Here is an 18,128-nt window from a genome sequence, read left to right as displayed (position 1 = left end):
CCCTTGGCAGCCCACTGGGAGGGGGTGAGATACCATGATGCTCCTCCCAATGCTTCGCCCAATCAGCCATGTTCCAATGGAACGGATGCACTCCATTGATAGGGGGAGCATATCTACGATGTGAAGGAGGCAGGAAGCAATGGTTGTTGGGATGGATCACCTTCCCAAGAAGAGGAGGTCTCTCTGTCATCACAAGGGAAGGGCCACAAGTGGGATACGCACTATGTCCACATGTTGCCAATCCTGCCAAGAGGTAATAAAACGTTACACATGAGATGATAAACCTAAAGCAAAGAGTACAATTAACATGTGCATACTTATCAGATACCTCTCCAAATCCTGGGTAATCATGCATGGTCCACATGAGGATGCACTTGATGACGGCTTTGCGGTCTCGTGGTGGCCGTGAAATGTCAATGACATCTATGCCTCTCCATAGTTCTTGAAGCTCTTCAATAAAAGGCTACAGATATACATCCATGTTTTTTACCTTGTGCTTTCCTAGAATGAGAAATGATAGTAAAATGTTTCCCTTTTTTGTTGCCTCCCAAGGAGGAATATTGTAGTTCACAACCACCACCGGCCAAGTGCTCCACGAAGTAGAGCGGTGCCCAAATGGATTCATTCCATCACTAGCTAAGCCCAATCCTCAAGTGACGAGGCTCATCCCTGAACTCTGGCCATTTGTCCTCTATGTGCTTCCACGCTGATGAGTCAGCTGTCAAGGACTTCGAGAGATGCCTTAAAATGGAGTAAGAGCATCTCTCATATAGTGCAGTGTGTGCCAAATCGAGTAGCTCACTCCTCGTTCTTTCGGAAGCTTCTTCGCATGCACACTCTAGTTCATGCTCCTCCTCTCGTGCAAGGAGATCCTCACCCATTCTATGCAAATGGTCGTCTTCTGCATCCACGTAAGGAGATGGGATGTGGTCACTGGTAGAGGGAGCAGCAGCTGGCTGATTTGATGTGCTTCCTCCCTCTCTAATGTATTCCTGGTGCATGCGCTCTTCCACCCTCCTTTCCCCTCCTCCACTAACCACACGCCAATGAGGGGTGACGTCAATAGCCGCTACAATTTGCGGATCGTTTGTTTCCATCCATGCACGCTTGTGAGGATCGTCCCATAGTCCATAATCTTGTACATGACTCAAGCATATCCATCGAAGTCAAGCAATGGCGCATTTGCACCGCACACATGGGCATGGCAATCGCTCGGCCAACCACCGTGATCTATCCGGTTCAGTGGACGGGCCAAAATCATCCCAAACAACCTACATTAATAAATTACATACACTAGTTAAAATCAAATTACAAAAAAAAGGTTAATAAAATATCATTAAAAAGTAAAATAAATAAATTTAACATGCATGGTAATCAAAACTTTTAGGTAGAAATGTCATTTTCAAAGTACTAGGAATACTTTCATTTTATATACATTTTATCAAAAACATAGTACCAATAGATTTTGGAAATCAATAGTAATAATGTCAGAACGTGGCCTTCTCTGTGGATGGGCCGAAATTGTGTCGTGGTAATAGTTGCGGTAATGCACGCGGTAACGTACGCGATAATGCACGCGGTAATAGGTGCGGAAAAACATTTTTCAAATTTTTTTATAAATAGGGACACCCGCGTGCCCCGCGAAGTTCAAAATCCTAAATTTCAAATTTCATCGTCTTCTTCACAAAAGCCGAGAGCGTGAACCTCACAACCTTGAGCTCTTCCTCCATCTCTACTCTTCTACTCTCCACCATCTCTGCTCTTCCATCTATACTCTCCTATCCTCTCCCAACAAGCTCTTCAATTCCATGTAAGGTTTCTTGTTATGTTTCTTGATTTTTTCACACGCATACACACACATGCATACACTCATACACACGCATATACACACACATGCATACACACGCACAAGTTAACGTGCATGCAAATACACATACATGATGCACAAATAAACACGCATGCAAATACACATATGCATACACATGCATATGTTAGTGTAAGTTATGCATTAGTATGTGATTACACACACTAACTAGTGCATGTGTTCTTTACACACACTAATTAGTGTGTGCATTATTCTAATGCACACAGTAATTAGTGTAAGTAAAGACACACGAAAACCTAAATTTGTTAATTATTCTAATGCCCATGTTAAACTTAACACTTACTTGCAAAACCTAAACTTAACACACACTAATTAGTGTGTGCATTGATCAATGTGATTGGCCAATGCACACACTAATTAGTGTGTGCATTGTTCAATCCCATTGACCAATGCACACACTAATCACACACCAATTAGTGTGCGTATTGGCCAATCCCATTGACCAATGCACACACTAAACACACACTAATTAGTGTGTGCATTGACCAATCACATTGGCCAATGCACACACTAATTAGTGTGTGATTAGTGTGTGCATTGGCCAATGCGCACACTCCCGTTGATCAATGCGCACACTAATTAGTGTGTGATTAGTGTGTGAACTAGCATACTGGCCAATCCCATTGACCAATGCACACACTAATTAGTGTGTGAATTGGTCAATCACATTAACCAATGCACACACTAATTAGTGTGTGATTAGTGTGTGCATTGGTCAATGGGATTGGCCAATGCACACACACTAATTAGTGTGTGTTAATACACACTATTTACTGTGTGATTAGTGTGTGCATTGACAAATGTGATTGTGCATTGGTCAATGGGATTGGCCAATGCACACACTAATTAGTGTGTGTAAACACACATTATTTAGTGCTTGATTAGTGTGTGCATTGACCAATGTGATTGGCCAATGCGCACACTAATTAGTGTGTGATTAGTGTGTGCATTGGTCAATGGGATTGGCCAATGCACACACTAATTAGTGTGTGTTAACACACACTATTTACTTGTGATTAGTGTGTGCATTGACCAATGTGATTGGCCAATGTGCACAATACTTAGTGTGTGATTAGTCCAATCACACAAGCCAATGCACACACTAATTAGTGTATGTTAACACACACTAATTAATGTGTGCACAAGCCAATTACACAAGCCAATGCACACACTAATTAGTGTGTGCACAAGCCAATTACACAAGCCAATGCACACACTAATTAGTGTGTGCACAAGCCAATTACACAAGCCAATGCACACACTAATTAGTGTGTGCATTGGCCAATGCACACACTACTTAGTGTGTGTTCATGTCAATTACACACTAATTAGTGTGCGTACATGTCAATTACACACACTAATTATGTTAAATTAAACAATAATCAACATAAAAACATAAACATACCTCCATGATTAAGTCGTAGATGACGTATTAGGTCCCAATGGCCTTCCAAGTGATCGCACAATCGGTCACACTAATCATAAACACAATAATCTCTTATTAGCCAATACACACACTAATATCTTATTAGCACTCAAGGATTTGCAAGGTTCTTTTATAGGTTGTAGACACACCTTGGATTCTTTCAACATTGGATACTATAGAGAATCCAATGTTAAAAAATCCAATGTTTGAGAAAAATCAATGTGTAAATTTTTAATCATATATTCCAATTTTTATTACCTAGTTTAATCTTTGTCGTAATAAATGCAAACCATGTCTTCTTTTTCCACACCACGCTTTCACAGCATTGAGGATTTCATGGTTGACGGGATGTCATATCCCGACGCTCTCTCTGCTTATCATTCACAACCGTCGCCTCAGCAGTCATCATCAGAGTTCGGTTGGTTTCGGGACGCTCTTGGTGAGTCCGCTGCTGTACCTATGACCAATCCTGATGTGGAGAGGGCATTGTGTCTTCGAGTTGAGTGGTTAGGTTCGTAGTAGACCCTTACGTAGCTCTATTCATCGGTGCAGCTAGAAGCTTTTGGATTATCTGAGGTCTCTACTCCGACTGGTGGCACTCCATACCTGCAGAGTTTTTCACCTACATCTCCAGGTTCATCTTTTCCTTCACAGGGTCCGACGCCGTTGGGTGCGACACTCTTGGGTGCGACGCGACAGGGTCCGACACCACGGGAGTCCACCTATCCATCACCTATCCCACCTTTTGCCTCAAATTCACATCGGCGCTCTTCTAGCAGTCAGCGCCAGGTCAGCTCGCACGCTAGCGCCGGTCGATCTCATCGAGGGAGCGAATCTAGTTGTTGTTTTGGAGGGGGGGGGGGGGGGGGGGGGGGGTACTACATATTCTCCTCCACAATCACCGCTCCCTGTTCCAGCAGAAGATGAGGACCATGACATGCCTGCACCAGATGCTCGCGGGTTATACTACCAAGTTCATAGAGGAGGTAGGGTGGATCTCGGGACAGTGCAGGGCAGGAGATTCCGCACACACGTCAACCAATTAATCCACTCCACATATATCATTTTTTCTCTCAAATCTGATCAGCAGGATCCCTACAACCTCACATATATAGAGACAACCATGCACATGCATTTCCCCAACCTTGAGGGGTAACAATTCTCAAGGAAATGGTTGCAAAAGCATGTCAAAACATCTCTCAAGAACAAAAAATCTAGTGTGAGGAGAGCTGCAAAGAAGACAATGGAGTCTCCTGAGCACAGCTATCGGCCAGGAAATGTCCATGATGTGGAGTGGGAGACAGCTATGGAAGAGAAAGAGGACAAAAGGGCAACGGGTGCGAGGATGTATACGCACCAAGTTGAGGCCAGATCCCATCAGACTCCTACGCATTATGGTTCGGGAGGAAAAACGGCTTGGAAAGACAAATATGTAAGTAAAAATATTAGTTTTATTGTAAAAAATCTAATGTTTTTCATTTAATTAATTGGTTGCTATTTTTTTGTCAGTATAATATTACCATGAGTCGCCCGACCAGAGATGTGCATAGATATAGAGAGAACCATACCGAGTATCAAACTTGGTGTTGGTTGTTTGAAAATCAAATGGTCTCTCGAGAGGAGTTTGAAAATGCGTGCAGAAGTCTGCAACATGTAAGTTTAATCTTATTTAAATTATCAAATTGTTGATTTTATATCAAATATTAAATAACAAAGTGTTAATTGTTTCTTTTTCTAGTTTTGTAGAGTCAAGGAGTTCCACGCAAAATGCCACCCTCTCCCCCATGAGCATCCTCTATTTTGTATACACGGGTTTTTTTTGCCCTTTATGTAAATGCAATACCTATCATTTTTTGGCTCAATACCTCCTCTAATTGTAATTCCACTTTATGTAAATGAAATTATCAATCTTTTTTTGGCTCAATGTATTGTCCAATTGTGATATTTTGTTGTAATTAATAATAATTTTGTAAAATATTTTAAATAAATAAAAAAATAGATGACCTTTTGGTTGGTCCTGCAAAGGATCATCCAAACGGTCATCTGTTTTTTTATAATAAATCCGTTTGCGGTAATGCTCGCGATAACACCCGCGTGGTAACAATGGCGGATCTGCTTGCAGTAACACACATGGTAATACTCGCGGAAATATAGCCGCATGCATTACCGCAGATTTTCTAGACCATTACCGCAATGTTTGCCGCAGTCTTTTTCGCATACAGAAAATTTTATATTGCAAATTTGTTTGTTTTTCTACGGTAATGCGGGCGATAATACAGCGCATATGTTATAGTGTCGGAGTGTCTAGTGCAATGTATGTTATATACCGGAGCATGTCCGCACTTCCAAATTAATCCTGCCATCATGCAATTAATACACGCAAATTCTGCAAACATCGTTAAGCGATGCCCACTACCCAAAGTTTGCTGAGGCTGTTTGAATACTAGTGCTCTCCAGTTAAAACACACATTTTTATTGCTCTCCCACGTCATTATTTGCTCGAAGAGCGTTAATTATTAAACTCATTTTTATTGCTCTCCCACGTCATTATTTGCTCGAAGAAGAATATGCAAAAACATTGCAAAGCAATTAATGGTGAACTCGGGAATGTGCCTGATCGTTTTTGGATGTCGATGAGAGCCTTTTCCACTTATTTTGGCCTGCCAACTAGGTCTCCTTGACTGGTTTTTCTTTGTGCGTTTTCTCTAGACTTGTGTTGCATCCCATCTATTGGAGCAAAAATTCCATGATCTCATCACGAGATCACAAACTACGCATTAAACATCTAAAAATGTTGCTCTCTTTTTCACCTTAAAGTGGTTTTGGGGTTGGGGGGGGGGGGGGGGGGGGGTTTGGGATTTAAAAGGGAAGCTTTTCAAAAAACTACAGAGCTTTTTAGACAAAGTCACTTGCTTTTGCCCAACTGTTTGGAGTAGACTTCAACCACATATACAAGGCACATTAAAAGATCTAAACATTTTAAAGAGCGAGCACAAGACATCGTTTGAGCTAAATACACATTGTATAACAAAGACATGAGTAATCAATGTGAGACAAAGCTTTTCTAAAAATACCATAACAATAGTTTTGCAAAAATGATTCCAAAATTCTCTAAAAGGTGGGTGAGCAAAAATGTGAGAGACTTCCAAAATCCAAAGCCTACTTTGAAAAGCAACCAAAACACGAAACACTATTCTCTACCAATGGGGTGCACATGATTCTACTGTGAAATCGCGTTTACATTGATTCCATTGTTGAAGTTTGTAGTAAGTTTGATAGAGTGAAGGAGAGCGAAGGGCATTTATCTCACATGCAATGTACTGGTGTATGGCCAACTATAAAAAGGGCCTTCTAGTTCAATGCACATCATCCAAGTTTGTGTACATGAAGTGCAATGATTCGTATGAACTTGTGATCACTTGCACTTAGCTCAAGATCGTGTTTATAAGTCCAAGCTTATCTATCTTGGAACCTAATTTGCTTGAGTCACATTACTTGTACACCCATCTCTCTCACTTATACATTATGATTAGGCATCATCCACCTAGGTCTTGAGGAGATTCATGTGGGTTAACATGGTATCAGAGCCAGATTAGGTGATAAGCATCATGTAAGCATCTCCTAATCACCACCAAGAGCCGCTCTCTTCCTTGACCTAAACGCCATCGCTAACAATTAAGCTTGGGCATGCTCTTGGCAATATCAATGATCCACTACCCTTCTTACTTGGTGGAATTCCGATTAGTAGTACTTAATAATCATGCAAGTGCATTCAATTCCTTTCTTGTGTTTATTTGCAACCTATTTTGTCACTTCGTGGCTATCATTGTAGCCATCATTGCCCTATGAAATTTGTGCGTGTGCAAAGATCTTTGAGATGCCATTTCATAAAGACTTTAAGCATTGAAATCGTATACTCTTTAATTTCAATCACGACCCATTAAACTCTCTGTTTTTAGGTTTCACTAGGCTGCCTATCTAGTCTCGTTGGAGAGAGGGAGTGGGGAGCACGCCCGTGGGACAACACCGTTGCCTCCTATAGCCCAGGGCACACACTGCACCCCAATCCACTAAAAATCCAACTTGGATCGACGCATCGTCGACCAATCGATCCAAAATCACACCGCTACAACGCGCGTACACCCGCGTGGAGCACCACACGACATAGACGCTTCAGTGGAGCCACTTTGCGCTCTCCCGTACGCTTAAATCACCGCACTGCTCTCTCTCTCTCTCTCTCTCTCTCTCTCTCTCTACAACAATTCGTCGTAGCGACACACACTTGCTAACACGTCCGCACGCACACACACAAGAGCAGAAGAGAAGGGGAGAAACGGGATGGAGACAATCCAAAAAACTCAACTGCAATGGGATAGCTTCTCTTTCACTCACAAAAAAATTGTGTACAAGACCATTGCTGCAACCAACGTATACCAAAAGACGAAGGGGCGAACTTTGCTCAAGCCCGGCACAAAGCTTCCATGGCTTCCTGCACCCTCATGAGCCTCTCCTTCTCCAAACAAAGGAGCGCCCCAAGCCAAAAAAACTCTTCCCTTTCTTTGTACTTGCACCTCGAGAAAAAAACTCCCTCTTTTCTTCTTCCTTCACCCCAAGGTGACTCCCCTTTTTTTTTTTAACTTCATTTCCTCTTCCCCTTTCTTTTCCTCCTCCAAGGCGCCTTCCCTTTCCTCCTTTTTTTTTCTTTTTTCCCTTCTTTCTCTCCTTCTCTTTCTTTCCTTCTAAAAAAAAGCCCTTTGATGCCACTCTTGGAGAGGCCGTCGTTGCCCCTCTCAAATATTTTAGTTTCTACTCTTTTGCCTTTCTAAGCTTCAAGGATTTGGTCCCGTGCCCAATATGAACACGCGCCCTTCGGGGTTTCACCATTTCGTGCTCAAGTGCCCACTAACCCGGCAATCAAGCCCAACCGAGACTCCGCATTCTGGACTACAATCATACACACTGGCCCCGCCAAGCAACTTCAACCCGACCTTGAACGGAGCACCCCAAAGCGGAAAAAAGATATCTGGCCCTTTTCGTTCGCCACAAATGGCCAACTCTCGACTGCCATATCTTCACGCTCCGGACACCAAACAATGGGCCGTCGACTCTGACTAGCTCCACATGGTGCATACTTCCACCAAGAACCCTGGAAAACCCATGAAAACACCAACTGGCGCATTTCCCAATGCGGCCCATCCGCCTCGAAACTGACCCCTGTCAAATCTCCAATGGCCCCTAACTTTTCATCCACAGGTCCGATTCTCGATCCGAGAAGACCGGCATGCTCCACAACTCGAGCAATTCACGCATTTGCACTCACATCATCTTTCGCCAACCACTTGCACCCACCCAATCCGGCGAGGATCTGCAGTGCATCCCACTTCAAGGTGCCATATCTCTCCCATCCGGGCTCCGTTTGATGAGCCGATTGGACCTGCTTGAAAAGCACACCAAGGGCCACACTCTGGCATGCAAAACCACCACTTTGGACACATGAGGCCACTATCCAACTGAGCACCTGGCAGCATACCATCGGCCTAAGAAGCCACATCAAACTTTATTTCCACATCTACCTCGCTGCAGCCGCACTTCACAGCTACACTATCACCTGGGCCCGCATCTACTCGACCACATAGCCCCGCTTGTGCCCATTTCTATCGTCAACAGCATTTGGCTGTACCATCATTGCCCACCCCCTCGTTGAGCATTTATGCTCAACCACAAGCATACTTGCTGCATACCAAAACGGCATAACCACACCAACACTGAGAAAACCACCAAACTAATCACCCACAAAAAGAATACCACAACCTGTATGTACACTATATACATAGCTCTTGCTGCTGGCCTTCCTTTAGGCGGGTTGCCCTACCCCCTGCTTTTCCTACTATCATCCACCAGGGTCAAACACCTGGCACTGGTCTTCACCATCCACAAGTAGCAATTTCCTATAGTGTTGCACCCCAACACAAACACAATAGTGCACCCAAAGTGCACAAAACATAGCCTCACTGCTCCACGCAGCCATTGGAATCCAAGCACTCAAAAGAGCACTATCATGCTCACCACTTTGCCCAACGGCCACACCAACAGACATACCTACATCGATGGACAAATCAACATCGACAGACAAACCTGACCCTCCCACCCAGCCATGTAAAGTGGAGGACTCCTCCATAGACTCGTGCAACTGGCGGCATACTCACTGCACTGCTGTACTCACAAGCATGGTCTTCACGATCCAATGGCACATCTTCCTTGACGGCTTCACAACACCCATAGCCTGCTCTTCCTCTTCACCCATGGCCAAATGCACCTGTTCATCACCCAAAGGCCTCTCTAACGGCATCATACCATCGTAGTCCATGCCTATGGCATCCTCAAACACCGTATACTCATGCTCATTCGAACCAAGCGAGCCACATGGCTCCACCAATGCCTCTTGCAGACCATCCTCTTCAACCTGTTCACTTTCCACCTCCATGGAAGCTTTCTCTTTGGCCAAGTTCTGTACCTACCTCACTATCAAAGCACACTGCACAGCCACTTTAACCAGCATAACCATAAGCATGGTGCCGCTCAAAACCTTTGCATGCATATCCTCAGCCCCAAGCTTGGGCACTTCCACCTGCTCCTCAGCCATAGTGGCAACCAGCACCTCTTCATGCACATAGCAAGGCAGCTCACTAGAGTCCGTCTCTTCGCCATAGGATGTGGACCCGTCATCTTCACCTGTATCCCACAAACTCGAGCTTAAACTCCCATCACCATCACTACCATAGGCCGGCTCAGCACCTGTATTCACATCCTTTAACAGCTCCAAAAAAACTTGGCTACTGCCAGCTTGGCTTTGCACACTCTCATCTTTCAAATCCAAGCTCTTGGTACCTACAACCTGGCCATAACCTGCCATCTTCTCGCGCAAAGACTCCACAAGAATGTTGGGGTATAAAGCCCAATGTGGTCGCCCAGGTAAGTGGGCGGGCCGCCAGGTATGTACATATATTCTTTTGTAAAAACCTAATAAGAACTCACTATGCTCTACACATTACAGTAGAGCCAGTTCACCATATCGTCGTGCTCTTCTTCTCGCACTCTCTCTCGCGTCGCACTTCCGCTCGTACTCCTTCAACTGGTATCAGAGCTCAGATCGAGGCTCGGGGCAGCACTGCAGGAGGCTAGAGTCACCAGCTCAGATTGGAGTGAAATTCGACAGGCGAAGACATGGCCCCAAATCTCGTGGGAGTGCTCGAAGGACTTGGTGTTGTCAAAATTTCATTCTGAGATCATCTCGGCCACCGTTCGGCTTCGACAAAGGTCTGCGTAGGCCATTTTCGACTACGTGGTCTCGGCGGGTGCATATCCGACTCTGCAAATTTGGGGTTTTTCGGCCTACGACTGCAGGTGCTGAGGATATCGACACTCCCAAAGTGTTGATTTGTGGCTGTCTACACATCGAAGGACGGCTCACAGTTCTTGGAGGCGTGTCACATACGACACGGGCGCATCTACACACAGACTGTAGGCGACATCCACTAGTTCATCAGGTAGCTTGTGTTTGCTACTTGATATTCCAGATTTCATCCTGACATTGCAGGTACTTCCACATGGGATGTATTGTCAGAGATGATGTATGTCTGTTGAGGGTTTGCTGGCTGTGAGTCACGCAGAAAACAACCGTCGCAGCGGTTACAGCATACAGTGGGAAATTTGTGGATGTATGACTTTGTGGGAAGTCTATGTACTGTCAGATTTACTACAGCCTTTGTTGAGGGTCGAGTGAGGTTTCATTGAGCTGGGGGATTCTCGAATGTTGAGATCCTTTCGGTGATACAGGTCTTGGAGCGATCCCTCGAGCACCCTTAGATAGGCAGCTAGGATGTATTGACTGTGAGTTAGACAATTGGGATTGCATATTTGCTTTACTGCCGTTGAGGCATTGTCACAGTCTATGCTTACAGGACAGTGACACGACAGTGAGAGACAGTACAGGTGCAGGGCAGGTTTACCCGCAGCTTACAGTGTCAGAAAGACAATGTTTTTTGAGCTGTTTTTTGGTCTGTTTTTAGTACACCAGAGCCATTTTACAAAGGAGACTCTGCCAAAAATTTTGCAGAATCTGAAGCTTTCTTGGTTCATTTGACAGGTTGATATTAGTTCAGAGGTCAGTTTACAGGGGAAACTCTGCCGAATTTTTCCCAGGAAAGTAAACTACTATGAAGCGTAGCTATGGATGGATCAAAGGACACTGCTCTTTACAATATCAAGAAGCTGGATGGAACCAATTTCCCATTGTGGAAGAAGCAGATTTGGCACGTGTTGGTACAAAAGAAGCAGATAAAACCTATAAAGCTCAAGGGGATAAAACCAGAAGATATGGACGAAGATGAATGGAGCGAAATGGATGAATTGGCACTTTCTACCATTATGCTGACTTTGGCAGAAAGCGTTTACTTCAATGTAGTAGACGAGATGTCGGCTTATCAAGCATGGTTAAAGCTGAGTGATCTTTATGAGAAGAAGAGTGCAGCTTCACAGGTATACTGGCTTAAGAAGCTTGTTGACTTGAAGATGAAAGAAGGGACACCTATGTCCAATCATCTGAATGAATTCAACACAATCTATAGTCAGTTGTCAGCTCAAGGTGTCAAGTTTGATGAACCTGTTAGAGCTATGTTCCTGTTGATCACATTGCCGGAAAGTTGGGACACTTTTCGCACAACTTTGAGTAATTCTGCACCTCCAGATGGTTTGAACATAGCAGGTGTAGAAGGAAGTCTGCTTACTGAAGAAACCAATAGAAAGACAATGGACAAAGGCAAAGGAACAGCCTTAGTTGTCAGGGGAAGGACCAAAGAAAAGTACAAAGGTGGAAAGAGGAATCAGTCTCGTAGCAAGTCCCGCAGTGCTAAAGGCAAGAGTGACATAGAATGCCACCATTGTGGCAAGAAGGGTCACATGAAAAGAGACTGCAGAGAATGGAAAGCAGAAAAATGCAAAGAGAAAGCTGAAGACCATGGTGAGAAGAACAAGTCCTCAGTGAAGATTCAAGAAATAAATGTGACAAACACTGTTGCAGAGGATGACAGTCTAGTGTCAGGAGACATCTACTTCTTGAAGAATACAATGGACTCAGCTCTTCTTACAGCATCTAATGGAAATGCACTGAGTGACTGGATTATAGACTCAGGGGCATCACTTCATGTGTCTCCAAACAAGGAGTGGTTTACCTCTTATGTGACCACTAAAGATCATGTTCGGCTAGGCAATGGGCAGACATGTGAGATCTTAGGTGTTGGAGATGTTCAATTGAAGTTTCAGAATGGCTCTTCTTTCACCCTGAAGAATGTGAGACATGTTCCCGCAATTACAAAGAGCTTGATCAGCATAGGTTTACTTGATGATGCTGGCTACGTCACCATTTTTGGACAGAACATGTGGAAGATATCCAAGGGTTCTATGACAGTAGCACATGGAGTAAAGTCTGGAGGACTTTACATGATTTATGTATCAAATGTTTCTAAAAATGTAATCAATGTAACCGAGCAGCCGAACGTTTCTTTGTGGCATAGCCGGTTAGGACATATGTCCAAGAAGGGAATGGAAATCTTGTCTCGTTCTGGTTATTTGCCTAGCTTTTCATTTAATGATTTTGAATTCTGTGAACATTTTCTGTATGGTAAGCAAACACAGCAGCCACATAAGCATAGAAGCAGTAGAAGAGATACACAGTTGGCACTTGTTCATAGTGATTTGTGTGGACCTATGCCTAACCTATCTCTAGGGGGAGCTTCTTACTTTATGAAATTTATAGATGATTACTCGAGGAAAGTATGGGTTTACTTTCTCAAGCACAAGGATGAAGCGTTTAGTGTTTTCAAAACGTTTATGACACTTGTGGAGAATCAGAGTGGCAAGAAGCTTAAATGCTTACGCACTGACAATGGTGGAGAGCATGTTTCAAAGGCCTTTCAGGACTTTTGTGAGTCAAAAGGTATAAAACGTGAACTTACTGCTCCTTACAATCCTCCTCAAAATGGTGTTGCTGAGAGGATGAATAGGACCATACAAGAGAAGTTCAGAAGTATGTTGTCTAATGCACAGTTGCCAAATGGGTTTTGGGCTGAAGCTGTATCAACAACTGTTCATTCTTGTAAATAGATCTCCTAGCAAGGTTTTACAGAAGGATTCAGTGCCAGAGATGGTATGGTCAGGCAAAATGCCCTCATACAAGCATCTCAGAGTCTTTGGCTGTGAGGCATATACTCACGTTCCAAAGGAATTTAGGAACAAACTTGAGCCAAAGAGTAGAAAGTGCATCTTTCTAGGCTATGGTAATTCTTGTGAGATGGGGTACAGACTTTGGGATCCCGAATCCAAAAAGGTTGTCCGCAGCAACGATGTTCACTTTAATGAATCTAAATATCATTCTAAACCAGAGAGGGTTGAGGAGATTAGAAGAGTTTTCTTCCAAGAAGATGGACCTGCACGTGCAAGACAAAATGTCAGGGCTCAAGAGGAGCAAGGACGGGATAGAGTGGAACCACAGGTTGTGGCTGAGCCTGAGCCTGAGCCACCTATTGTGCGTAGATCTGGACGTGTCACGCGACCTCCTGATAGGTTTGTTCCATCTATGAACTATGTCATGTTGACTGATTGCAATGAGCCTTCATGTTACAAGGAAGTAGTGCAAATGAAGGACTTCGGGAATTGGCAATTGGCCATGATGTCAGAGATGACAGCTCTGCATAAAAACCAGACATGGAAGCCAGTTAAATTACCACGGGGCAAAAAGGCTCTACCCTGTAAATGGGTTTACAGGTATAAGATCACCGCTCATGATAGTCAGCCAAAGTACAAAGCAAGGCTTGTTGCCAAGGGCTTTAAGCAAGAACAAGGCATTGACTTTGATGAAGTCTTCTCTCCGGTGGTCAAGATGACTACATTGAGATGCTTTCTTGCATTGGTTTCCATATTAGATTTGGTGTTGCACCAAATGGATGTCAAGATAGCATTCTTGCATGGTGATTTAGATGTGGAAATTTACATGCAGCAGCCAGAAGGGTTTGTTGAGAAAGGCAAGGAAGATTGGGTATGCCAGTTGTTAAAGAGTCTTTATGGCTTAAAACAATCACGGAGGGCATGGTACCATAAATTCCACGAGTTTATGCTTTCTCAAGGCTACAAACGTAGTGAGTTCGATCACTGTCTATATACAAAGAAGGCTAAGGATGGCAGTTGGCTAATCCTTATTTTGTATGTGGATGACATGTTGATTGCTGGCAAGCACTTGGAAGAAATTTCAGCTTTGAAGTCAAAGATGGCAAAATCGTTTGACATGAAAGACATGGGTGAGGCAAGTCATATACTTGGTATGAGCATTGAGAGAGACAGATCAAAGAAGTTGATTTGGTTATCTCAAACAAAGTATATTGACAAGGTTTTGCAACGTTTCAATATGGAGAAGGGAAAGGCACTGAGTGTTCCATTGCCACCATATTTGAAACTTAGCAAACAAGATTGTCCTGTGTCTGAGGAAGAACAGGCTGAAATGGATAAGATTCCATATGCGTCTGCAGTGGGTAGTTTGATGTATGCAATGATTGCTACTCGCCCAGACATTGCATTTGCAGTGGGAGTAGTAAGTCGATACATGTCAAACCGAGGCAAGAAACATTGGGAGGCAGTGAAAGGAATATTGAGATACCTGAAAGCTACAAAGAGTATGCGTATATGCTATGGGAGTCAGGAACTAAGTGTAAAGGGTTTTACAGACTCAGATTATGCAGGTGACTAAGACAACCGAAGGTCTACGTCAGGGTATGTCTTTACATTGGCTGGTGGAGCAGTATCATGGCGTTCTGGATTACAAGATTGTGTTACTCAGTCTACTACACAGGCTGAATATGTTGCAGCATCAGAGGCATGCAAAGAATCAATTTCGACTAGTAACAGATTTGGGAATCAAAGAGGAGATGCCTGTGTTATATTGTGATAGTCAAAGTGCTATACAATTGGCTCGCAATCCAGTTTATCACTCAAAGACAAAGCATGTGGATGTGAAGTATCATTTCATCAGGGAAATGCTCGAGGATAGGCAACTTCAGCTTGTCAAAGTTCACACCACAGAAAATCCTGCTGATCTACTTACAAAAGGACTTCCCTCAGAGAGCTTTGCGCATTTTCGCAAGCAGTTAGGTGTAGGGTAGTACATCACTTCTCTACATCTCTTGTATATTAGCTTGTATAGTAGCTTCTCTCACACTTAAAGTACCACATTGGACTTTAAGTGAGAGGTTGTTGGGGTATAAAGTCCAATGTGGTCGCCCAGGTAAGTGGGCGGGCCGCTAGGTATGTACATATATTCTTTTGTAAAAACCTAATAAGAACTCACTATGCTCTACACATTATAGTAGAGCGAGTTCACCATATCATCGTGCTCTTCTTCTCGCACTCTCTCTCGTGTCGCACTTCCGCTCGTACTCCTTCAAAGAACAGGCTCTATTGCCTCTTCAAGCTTCACTTGGCACTTGGCATCTACCATCTTCGCTGCACACAGACTCTCTTGAACACATGGCTTGCCCTCGTTGGCAAGCACATCCACCATTGGCACTAGCATCCTGTAAACAGGCACCTCCGAACAAGAAAAATTCACCATTGGCCTTACCTCGACAGGCTGCATACTTCGCATCATTGGCACCATCCTCGACGGGCCCAAAGAACACTCTGTTGCTACAATAGGCGCATACTCTGCCGGCTTAAGCAAGCCGAGCTCCATCTTTCTTTTCATTTTCTTGCTCTTGACCTTGGCCACTTGGACCGCTTCACCATAACTTCGTGGCTCTTCATCATCAACCTTCTCACGAGCCACATGATGCAGACACGCAAGAAACTTTTCCATCTTGAAGCAATCGCCATTAACCACATGCGTAACAGCCACAATTGCCTCCAGCAAGCTTCGAACTCGGCCACAAAAACCTCAAAATTAGCACTCACATCTTGCCGCAGGCCTTTGATCTGCGCTTCCACTTCATCAACCGACAACACCTTACGAAACTGCAGCAGAAACTGCTCTTTAAAAGTTTGCCAAACTTGTTTGTCTGCCGCTCGCAAACCATCAAACCATTGCTTTGCTTTTCCTCGCAGCACCAAGGGCAACGTACGCACCTTGTCATCATCACCTGTTATCTGCAATGACAACAGGAATAATTCATAATCTGCCAGCCAGTCCTCTGCATCCTCGCTTTTGCCGAAGATTGGGCCACTGCTTTGCCACATCTTTACTTCAAATCACATCACCGGGGAGCTATCAGCGCGCTCCTCCGTGGGGGCACCAGAAGATGGAGAGAGGGAATGGGGAGCACGCTCGGTGGGACAACACGGTTGCCTCCTATAGCCCAATCCACTGAAAACCCAACTTCGATCGACGCACTGTCAACCAATCGATCCAAAATCACACCGCTACAACGCGCGCACACCTGCCCGGAGCACCACACGACATAGACGCTTCAGTGGAGCCACTTTGCGCTCTCCTGTACGCTTAAATCACCGCACACGCTCTCTCTCTCTCTCTCTCTGCAACAATTCATCGGAACGGCACACTTGCCGACACGTCCGCACATACACACACAAGAGCAAAAGAGAAGGGGAGAAAGGGGATGGAGACGATCCAAAAAACTCAACTGCAATGGGGTAACTTCTCTTTCATTCACAAAAAAACCGTGTAAAAGACCATCGCTGCAACCGACGTATACCAAAAGACGAAGGGTGAGCTTCACTCAAGCCTGACACGAAGCTTCCATAGCTTCCTATACCCTCATGAGCCTCTCCTTCTCCAAACAAAGGAGCGCCCCCAAGCCAAAAAAACTCTTCCCTTTCTTTGTACGTGCACCTCTGAAAAAAAACTCCCTCTTATCTCTTCCTTCACCCCAAGGCTACTCCCCCTTTTTTTTTCCCTTCATTTCCTCTTCCCCTTTCTTTTCCTCCTCCACGGCGCCTTCCCTTTCCTCCTTTTTTTTTCTTCTTTCCCTTCTTTCTCTCCTTCTCTTTCTTTCCTTCTGAAAAAAGCCTTTGATGCCACTCTTGGAGAGCGGCGCCGTCGTTGCCCCTCTCAAGTATTTTAGTTTCTAGTCATTTGTCTTTCTATGCTTCAAGGAGTTGGTCCCACGCCCAATATGAACACGTACCCTTCGGGGTTTCACCATTTCGTGCTCAAGTGTCCATTGATCCGACAGTCAAGCCTAACCGAGACTCTGCATTCCGTACTACAATCATACACACTGGCCCCGCCAAGCAAATTCAACCCGACCTTGAACGGAGCACCCCAAACCGGGAAAAAGGCATCTGGCCCTTCTAGTTCGCCACAAATGGCCAACTCTCGACTGCCATATCTTCACGCTCCGGACTCCGAACAATGCGCCGTCGACTCTCACTAGCTCCACATGATGCATACTTCCACCGAGAACCCTGGCAAACCCATGAAAACACCAGCTGGCGCATTTCTCAATGCGGCCCTCGAAACTGACCCCTATCAAATCTTCGATGGTCCCTAACTTTCCATCCACAGATCCGATTCTCGATCCGAGAAGACCGGCATGCTCCACAACTCGAGCACTTCACGCATATGCACTCACATCATCTTTCGCCAACCACTTGCACCGGCCCAATCCGACGAGGATCTGCAGTGCATCCCACATCAAGGTGCGATATCTCTCCTATGCGGGCTCCGTTTGATGAGCCGTCTGGACCTGCTCGAAAAGCACACCAAGGGCCACACTCTGGCATGCAAAACCACCAATTTGGACACATGAGGCCACC

Source organism: Adiantum capillus-veneris, chromosome 12 (assembly GCF_014529385.1).
Source record: "Adiantum capillus-veneris isolate H3 chromosome 12, ASM1452938v2, whole genome shotgun sequence".
Lineage (NCBI taxonomy): Eukaryota > Viridiplantae > Streptophyta > Polypodiopsida > Polypodiales > Pteridaceae > Adiantum > Adiantum capillus-veneris.
This window is presented reverse-complemented; position numbering follows the sequence as displayed.